The sequence below is a fragment of the Rosa chinensis genome, chromosome 5 (assembly GCF_002994745.2).
Source record: "Rosa chinensis cultivar Old Blush chromosome 5, RchiOBHm-V2, whole genome shotgun sequence".
NCBI classification, from domain to species: Eukaryota; Viridiplantae; Streptophyta; class Magnoliopsida; order Rosales; family Rosaceae; genus Rosa; species Rosa chinensis.
Genome location: NC_037092.1, coordinates 87,742,507 through 87,752,971, shown reverse-complemented (window position 1 = coordinate 87,752,971; position 10,465 = coordinate 87,742,507). Strand labels below are relative to the sequence as shown.

Here is a 10,465-nt window from a genome sequence, read left to right as displayed (position 1 = left end):
ATCTATCTATTGCACGATATCGCCATGTTTTATCTCTACTACATAATATCGCCATGTTCTACCTCTCCATTACACAATATGATCATGAATTGTATGTCCAACATGCGATATCGCCATGTTTTCTCTCCATTGCATGATATTGCCATGCTTTATCTCTATTATACAACATTGTTGTGTTTTACCTCTATTATACGATATGGCCACAAGTTGTTTCTCCAACACGCGATACCGCCATATGTCATTATCTGATATCGGCATGTGGCATCTTTCTCTAACACGCAGTATTGCCATGTTTTCTCTCTAGTATATGACATGGCCATGTTTTGTCTCCATTACATGATATCGCCATACTTTATTTGTCCATCACACGATACGATATCGCCATGGCTTCTCTCCATTATACAATATCGCCATCTCATCTTTCTCCATTATATGATTGCATGGCACTACATGCAAAACAAAAGGTTGTGCCAAGCTTAATAATAGCGTTATCGCCAAGAACATTCTAGCCACTATCGGCTACATCATTACAGCCACTATCGGCCGCATCATTACAGCCACTATCGACTACATTCATTACAGTCACTATCGGCTTCACGCCAACTTATTATTATCATCATATGAAAAAATGGGCTGACACAGCCAAGGCTATCCTCGCTGATACCAAGTGTATCAAGTACACCTTATATCGGGCATACCTGTTGTCATTTGCTAGCATACCCTGGTCTAAACCCTGTGACCTCAGACTCGAGGGATTGGGGGACTAGTCATCTAAAGGAAGACACTCTCGCCAAATGTCCAATGAATGCTTGCGCCATTTCTACTTGGAAAATGAAATCATCACCCCAGTCAAGACTCCTCTTAGCTGGGGACTTGGGGGACTGGGGGTAGTGTTTGTACAGAAGCTACGTGGCAAGGATACTCGCCTTACACTTTCGATACTTTTACCATGGACAAACTTCCCACCCAAGAGAACTCTTGATCGGGGACTTGTTAGTATAGATACATTTAAGGCACAAGTATCGGAAGCACAAGGCTCATTAGCCACTTAAAGTAATGCTGATAACGCCCAAACATGATGCCGATACCATACACTAGTGGTATTGAGTGGACCACAGGTAGTCCCACATTGAAAATAAAGAGGTGACAAGCCCATCCCTATACTATAAATACATGTCTCTCTTACTCATTCAAGGTAAGCCACCACTCTCCATTTACTCCTACCTAGTCTACATTCTTACATGTATCTAACTTAGGCATCGGAAGGTCGAAGGCCGGCTAGTCCGGTCTTCCCTCTGACCTCTGTTCATGGTTGGCAGGTATGGATATCGGAGGTGGAAGCTCTCATGACAACCCCGCTTCTTACACTGAAGCAAAAGACACAGAAGATTGGCTCAGAAGAAAAGTATAAGGCATAAACAAAATATGTATGTAAAGTTCCTCCACTCAAGAAATAACATACCTAGACTATTGAGACATCACCACCGTGACCTCCGGCATTAGACCAATTGAAGAAAGCTCTTGCATGACTCGTTCTGGATTAGCTCTATCCTTGTCTATTTGTTCCTTGGATTGACCTGCTCTCAACAGCTCCTGGCTTTGGGGCACTCACTAGAACAAAATCAAAATAGAACCAACATCAATTAATAATTCAATTCAAATTGGGGAAAAGAAAACCTATGAAACAAATTTTGTCAGATCTTGACTTATCTAAAAGTCGGAGCGATCCGTTGTAGGTTAATATCTACGGAGTCTCGTCAAAACAAAACCTTAATTTTTCCAGAAGAAATTAATGAGAGGAAGGTGAATTATTAGAATTTACCTTGTCCCAAGACCCTAAAGTATGAAATTCACAGCAATCAGAGTATAGAATTCAAGCCCTAATTTGATTGCACAACCCAAATTCTAAAGGGTCCAAGCACTTTTGAAGAAGTGGGAAGGACATCCATCAGGGGTCAGGACCTCCACCTAGTTAGAGCTTCTCGTACAATTACCATGCTTGGATCTCACCAAAATTAATGGCGGCTTGACCTTCCGACAGTGCAGAGCCTCTAGGTAGAGAGAGAGAGAGAGAATTGGGGTTTTTTGGCAGTGTCTAATTTTATTTGATTTTTCACTTTTGCAAACGGGCGTTTCTGTTTTGATTGTTGCTTAGAACTTTTAAATGTTTAGCTTTTAATTTTATTTAGGTTTTTGAAAGCCCGCTTTAATTCAGGGTTTGTGGTTTAGGGTTTAGGGGTTGTTGGCTTAAGTCATGATAATGGCTAACTAAATGATTTTTAATTTGAAGAAGGTATTGTATTATCAAAAATTTAGGGTCTGGTGCAAGATTTTCTATGGAAATTTTATTTCGATGATCTGAATAGTTTAATCTTAAGACATCACTTCTAGATCATCTTTGTAAATTTTAAGCTAAATTGAGTACCATTTAGTTGTTAATATCATGAATTATCAAGATGAACATATTGAACATTGTGTGATCCATTGTCTACTTTTCTTCGAAGTTCTACATCTTAAATGAGTGTTATAAAACTAGAGCACTTCAATTGGAATGACATAGTAAGTCATGTATAATACAGTAATATGAATAAAGAAGAGTCCCTTAGTGGAAACGTTAAGTATGCAAAGCGAGTGGAAGATCAATGGGAAGGAATTGGGGAGTGATAATAAGTTATTCAAATATAAATAAATAGACACACACACACACGGCCCTTCTAGCGAGGGATCCCTCTTTTTTGGCTATTTTAAGGGATTGTTTATTAGAGCCACTTTTTTTTTATCACATATTCACATCTCAACCGTTCAGTTTTTAGGTCTATATGAGTAGATCATCTTTGTAAATTTTCAACCAAATTGATAATCATTAAGGGATTCATAACTACAATTTACAGCTATAAACATCAACGGTACAAGTTGGACATAAGTTTGTTACCTTAACGATCATCAGTTTAGCTGAAAATTTGTAAAAGTGATCTATACATTAGAACCTAAAAACTGAATATAATGGTCGAGATGCTGAAATGCGATCAAAAATGGACCACTTAATGAAAGGGCCCTATATATATACATATATATACGGGCCCATTCTGAAGCGGACATTTGCACTTCGCTAAAGTGTGGACGTCGACGCAGCTAAGGAATTACAGGTGGAGTGCGGCTTGCTGGAGGGAGGAAGGAGGCATTTCGGACTGTTCTGGGCAGCGTTCGAAGTCGGAGGAGGTCGGGGTTGTAGGTTCTGGGCAGCAACCCGACCTACAACATACTGCAGGTTTTCTGCAGCAAGCTACAACCCTTTCGCCAGCGACTCCACCGACTGCAAACCGCTCCGTCTGATCCCTGGCGTCTATCCAGCAAGCCCCGCCGCTCCGTCGTTCCCCTAGCCGAGTTGTAGCGTCGATGTTTGCATTTTAACAACAGTACGGACATCCTCTTTGGAACGGCTTCGTGCGTGTGTGTGTGTGTGTGTGTGTGTGTGTGTGTGTAGATCCTATCTAGAGCGAGGCCTCGCTTTGAAATTTCAGAGCGAGGTTAGGGTTTATGGTCACTTTTCGATCGCATATCCACATCTCAACCGTTCAGTTTCTAGATACTAATGTATAGATCATCTCTGCAAAATTTTAGCTAAATTGATGGTCGTTAAAGCATTGATAACTGCCTTAAATCTAGTATGGTTTAGGTTTGACAGATTCAGTTCGTCCATTGGTTTAAGCGAGTTAGATACCTTAAAAACCATCAATTTCGTTGAAATTTTGCATAGATGATCTATCCATTAGTACCTAAAAATTAAACGGTTGAGATATGTATATGCGATCGAAAAGTGACCATAAATCCTAACCTCGCTCTGGAAAGGAATTGTATATATAACTCTAGACACAATGACAAAATAATTAGTTGGTCATTAAATGTACTAACGGCAAGAACATGTCTTTCTTTAATTATATAATATCTTTAGTGAAGAAGACTTAATTTCACTGCTATTAAATTTGGCGGTTCAAAAAACTTCCAGCCATTGAGTTGAAATTATTAATATATCGCTAAGTGAATCAAAGGCATGAAAATTATTTATCACTGAAAAATTTTTAGTGAGGAAATCATTCTCTATAAAAGTCATCTCTTAGCGAGGAAATATATTTTCGTCTCCATACAATTTTGCAGGTTTGAGAGAACTTTCTACCAAAACTATAGCGACGACTTAATTATTTCCTTGATAAAATAATAAATTTAGCGAGGAAGACTTATTTCATCGCAATTAAATTTGGTAGGTTCAAAAAACCTTATGCCAAAACTATTGCATCGAAATTATTAATTTCTTGCTAAATGCATCATTAGCGAGAAAATAATTCATCGCTAAAATAGAAAATTTTAGCGAGGAAATCGTTCATCGATAAAAGTCCGCTTTTGGCAAGAAAATCGTTCATCATTAAAAGCCATCTTTTAGCGAGGAAATCATACTTCCATCGCCATACAATTTGGCAGGTTTGAGAAAACTTCCCACCAAAACTATAGCGACGATTTAATTATTTCCTCGCACACTACATATTTTGGCAACCAAATGTTGTCAAAAGATGATCTTTTGCATAGATGATCTATCTATTAGTACCTAAAAATTAAACGGTTGAGATATGTATATGCGATCGAAAAGTGACCCTAAATCCTAACCTCGCTCTGGATAGGAATTGTGTATATAACTCTAGACACAATGACAAAATAATTAGTTGGTCATTAAATGTACTAACGGCAAGAATATGTCTTTCTTTAATTATATAATATCTTTAGTGAAGAAGACTTAATTTCACTGCTATTAAATTTGGCGGTTCAAAAAACTTCCAGCCATTGAGTTGAAATTATTAATATATCGCTAAGTGTATCAAAGGCAAGAAAATTATTTATTACTAAAAAATTTTTAGTGAGGAAATCATTCTCTATAAAAGTCATCTCTTAGCGAGGAAATCATATTTTCGTCGCCATACAATTTTGCAGGTTTGAGAAAACTTTCTACCAAAACTATAGCGACGACTTAATTATTTCCTTGATAAAATAATAAATTTAGCGAGGAAGACGTATTTCATCGCAATTAAATTTGGTAGGTTCAAAAAACCTTATGCCAAAACTATTGCATCGAAATTATTAATTTCTTGCTAAATGCATCATTAGCGAGAAAATAATTCATCGCTAAAATAGAAATTTTAGCGAGGAAATCGTTCATTGATAAAAGTCCGCTTTTGGCGAGAAAATCGTTCATCATTAAAAGTCATCTTTTAGCGAGGAAATCATACTTCCATCGCCATACAATTTGGTAGGTTTGAGAAAACTTCCCACCAAAATTATAGCGACGATTTAATTATTTCCTCGCACACTACATCTTTTGGCAACCAAATGTTTCCTCGTTGAACATTGACATTTAGCAAGGAACCTATAGTTTTGTCGCTACTAGATTTGGTGAGTTTTACATAATTTTCCGCCAAACAAATAACGAGGAAAGTGTATTTCCCTCGCTAAATGTTTCTTTTGACGAGGAAATAGTTCCTCGCAAAACATGGAGTGTTAGCGAGGAAACCATAGTTTTGTTGTCGTTGAATTTGGCTGGTTTTATATAATTTTCCGCCAAACTAATAACGACGAAATCGTTATTTTCTCCTTGAATGTCTTTTTCGCGATGAAAAAATTCCTCACTGAAGTCTCCTATTTCCTTGCTAATAAGATGATGATTTAGGAGACCAAATTATGGTCACCTTTAGTGATGAACTGAAATATTCATCGTAGAAAGTGGTGTATAGTGAGGAAAATATGTTTCTCATAGAAAACCTAAAAGTGGTGTATAGTGAGGAAAATATGTTTCTCGCAGAAAACCTAATGACATTTAGTAAGGAATCAACATATTTCTCGTAAAAAGTGACATTTACTAAGGAAAATAAATTCCTCACAAAAAACTTGCTCACTAAAAAGACTTTCTGTTGTAATGAAAATTTCAAAAATCTATATTCAGACAACATAATTTTCTTATTATTGTGGTCTGAATATGACAACCTTTTAGGTTTTAGATGAATGAAAATTATAGGTACTTTTCTATCTTGAGCTAACAATGTTAATATGTTGTTTGACTGTCACCCTTTTATTCAAAATGAAAAACGTGTGTTTTAGTGAATATTCAGACAACAGACACTACTACAAAACGGCTCATAGGACACCAATTTTGGCCACTATTCGGAATTGGTGCGAATGTTGAATAGCTTTGCACTGTCTAATTTGATCAGTGAGTTTTCGGTGGCACAATGGGGACACTTTATTAAATGATTCATAATTGCAAGGCTGGGCAGTGTTTGGTTACAAATATTTACGGGTTTTGCCTCCAAATACCTGTCTTGTTCAGCAAAAACATGGCTTTTCTGTTTATGGTCAGATGAAAAGAATGGGTGATGACAGTAAAACCAAAGTTTCTACCAAATTTATAGTTTATTTATTGTATTTGAAACCCACCCAATAGACCAACATCCACTACAACAAAACTGAACAAAAAACACCATTGCGAATGGTGTGGATTGAAGTAAAAGACAAACGTGATTGGTGTGTAAAACCAATAGACACCCCTGTAGACACTAATTAAGGAAGCGTGGGCATTGCTAGCATGACAAAGACTCAAAAAGACATTATCACTTTTTTGGTGACTTCCAAACTGTGGGCCCCATCACCAGAAAACACACTACCTAGCAAATGGTGACTGCAATATTTCATATTAAAAAAAAAATTAATATACAAATTCAATTTTGTGAAAATAACAATTCTTGGCAGTTTTAATTCTAGGCATGGTATCTGCAATTTCCTCCTCTCCTCCATGGATGACTACATCAAATAAAATGAAAGGAATATTTAGAATATATAAGACTTACATAACCGTAATATGAAATATCAACTAAAATTTTTGTTGTGGAAGAATTGAAATTCTGAACACACAAGCTTAAGGAAATGGGTATACGATTACCTTATATATGTCTGATCTCCAAAAGAAACTGTCGCACAAGTAATATTCTGCCATACCATTTGATGGAGAAAGTATGTCAAGCAAGTATATTTTGCCACACCAAGGGCCAAGACACATAGTCAATGTCACAAAGTATGCTGCCATACCATTTGCCTGCACCTACAAAATTGACAGGTTATATTAGAACATGAAACTTCAAATATACGAGTGCAACTATAGTACTAAAATATAGCAGTCTAGTCAAACAAAGGAGAGCTCAAAACCAAAATCAGTCTCCTTGATTTTCCTGCACCAACAAATCGTTAAATTGCTCAAGCTTCCAATAAAACACCAACTTCAATACACAGCTCCACTAGATTAAATAGAAAGCAATAGAATGATAGGTTAACTAAAACCATTAGAATGAGCTTCCACCTTCAATTTCAACGTGGACAAGAGAAGTAACCAACCATTGTAAGATGATCAAATATTGCATATTAAACCATTGTAAGATGTTTAGATCATGCATAAATAAAATAAACTAAACATTAGACTATTGTTTCAGGAGAATTTTTCATTGCTGAGATGCTGCATAAACACTAGGCTAGCATTTATTTACTTTATTTATTCACAAAGCATGTGTACTATTCCAGAAGTATGTTGATTCATAGGTGCTCTGTAGAACCTAAATCCATATAAGCTGATTACTCGGAAATTTGCAACTATTGACTGACATGGAAACTGGAAAGGAGCTTACAGGTCCTTGCAAATTATATGTAAAATGACTTCAAGAAATGGAAGTAAAGTACCTTCAATTCTATGACACATTTGTTATCACCATGAATAGGAGCAAGTATAGTTCAGGTAACTTGCTAATTAAGAAGTGCATGACACATTTAATTTGTTATCACCCTGAATAGAAGCAAGTCTTATTCAGGTAACTTGCTAATTAAAGAAAGCATGTTGGACTCTAAACTTTAAAAGTGTTTGCAGATGGTTCTAGAAGTCATGTAATATCTTTTACTAGCAGAGCAAGAATCAAGGAGTACCTCATTTGGGCTGCTACCATTTGTTATCACCTCTTCTACCATTTCAAAATTTCAAAGTGATAAGAATCATCAACTGTTGCTTCGAATGAATGCTTAAACCTGAAAATCATAAACAATCTAGAAATAACTACTTAAATACTAAAAAGTTTATCCAAACAGACACACAGGAAGAAAGAAGAAAAATTACAAGGATATCAAACAAAGGTTATACAATTATAAAGAATGTAGGAGTAGATGATTAGCTTTTTCAAGTACAAACACTACCTTCGAGATAACTACTCTAGTAAAGCATACAACTAAAATTCTCAAAACCACAAGAAATAGAAAAACTAGTAACGTACAAACACAACATAAATCTCAAATAACTAGCTAAATCACCATCTTTAACTGGCAAGAGGTTAGGTCAGTTGCAGCACAGCTCCAAGAGGCATGCCAATTACTGTCTAATATTCAAAGTATAATGCCTTAATCTTGAACTTATATATTGCTTGACTGATATTTAGAAGTCATTGATGTTATACTGTTGAAAGCATTTCAATGGTTTAAGTATAAAGCATACTATCATCTCAAGTCAAATCACAAGAAGCAAATGAGAATAAGGACTATAGAAAACCACCTTCCAGTGTCCAACTCACGTCCATCTAGTAGCCCATCCCAATTATACCTTCCAATGAATAGCAGAAGTTAAGCATGTGAAATTAAAAATTAACAATTATTGGGAGAAGTATAATCAGAAACATTGAGAACAAATTCAATTTGACCCGAAAACAATTAGAACTTATAAATCTAAAATTAAATTCAAGGAAAGACAATTTCTTTCTCAAACCCACATGAACATCAAGGAAAGAAACAACCCATATCTAAATAAGAAACATATATGTATTAAAGAAAGGAGAGATAGAAGTTATGAACCTTAACAAATCAGTTGCATTGCCATGCAATACATGAGACGGAGACTGACGACATGTCGGCTTGGTTGAAGACACTATTCAGATCTGCACGGAGGATTTTGTTGAAATGAGACTGGGTTTCATTGGTTGAAAATATTGAACAAATTGAATAGCCAGATCGATTGCAAGATCCACTCTTATGAGAAGAGATTTTGGATCTGAGTTGGTTTCGACCAAAAGAAGAATCGCAGATCGACTTGCAATGGCGCCGGCCATGACTTGTTGGATTTATTTGTGCGAAGAAGAAAGAGGAAGGAACTCGCAGAAGATATCTCAAAACCCAGAAGGACGAGAGAACAAGTGTGTGTGTGTTTTGTTGTTGTTGTTGTTGCTGCTGTAGTGTTCACTATTCAGCGTTCTGTTACTTAGCTGAGGATTGAATGGAGTATTATATTGGATACGAAGGTAGTGCGGTCTACTATTTAGTAAAACATAACACCAAAGCAAACAATGGTGTGCAAATTCACTACTATTTAATTAGTAAAATATGACTCCAAAACAAACAATGGTTAGTAAAATATAACACCAAAACAAACAATGGTGTGCAAATTCACTTGTGAACTCACCATATTTGCATAAGTGGGCAACAAATGGTATCTAATGCCTATATATGTGGTAGTGATCCATAACATGCAAGAATCTTGACACTGTCGATCACTTTACCAAAATATAACCTAGCTTGCTCTCTCAAAACCAGATTGAAGACTGAATCTTCTCAGAGACATCGTCCATGTTTGGCCTCTGTAACCTCGCTCACCACGGCTCCAGGGTGCATAGCTTTATGAATCATCATCCGTTGTTGCGATCATGGTTGGAGGTTTGCTGATGTAACGTCTCGTATCTCAATTACTCGTTTACTAGCCATTTGGACGGTAAACGACTTTTATTTTCACTTTTACTATCGTTTCAGTACGTTTAGTGGCCCTAAAAGTCGACTTTTTGTTCGGGTCAAAATTTGAGAAAATTTCCTTCATGGAAGTTGTAGAGGACGTTAAACCGAGCACGTGCATATGTGGTGCGTAAAAATCGGAGTTCGTATGAGAAAGTTATGAGCGAAATAAGGAAGTTACTGTTCATGATAAATTTATATATATAGAAATTTTACTGTGGTAGGTTTCCAAAATCGGAAACCCACCCTTTCTCTCTCTTTCCCCCGATCTCTCCCTCTTTCCCTTTCGGCCTCTATCTTCCTCCTCTCAATTCCCGGCCGTCCGGCCACCTGGGGACGGGTCACCGATCATCACCGGCGCGCCTACTCCCCCTCTTCACGCTAGTACCCGTGAGTCACGCCAATTTGGCTGGAGAAACGAGAATCGACGGCGAGAAGCAAACTGTAGCAGATTGGGGTTTTCCGGCAGTTCTTTCGTTTCTGGCCGTCTCCGGCCACCAAACCTGCGTCGAAGGCTCGGTTTTCGACGGAGATCATTTCCCCTAAGGCCTTGCATTCCAATTTGCCGTGTAGAGGCAGAATCGACAACCTAGGGTTTGGAATTTCTGGGTTTTCTTCA

At 37.0% G+C, this 10,465-nt stretch overlaps 1 long non-coding RNA gene across 1 annotated transcript; it reads right to left on the bottom strand.

The window, feature by feature from the left end:
- Nucleotides 1-6,434: 6,434 nt before the first annotated feature.
- Nucleotides 6,435-9,340, bottom strand: LOC112202007. Its single transcript, XR_002937058.2, has 5 exons — nt 8,920-9,340; nt 8,624-8,671; nt 8,008-8,106; nt 6,980-7,138; nt 6,435-6,840 (listed from the first exon to the last, which is right to left on the bottom strand). It is a non-coding gene; the product is annotated as an uncharacterized LOC112202007 (long non-coding RNA).
- Nucleotides 9,341-10,465: the final 1,125 nt, after the last annotated feature.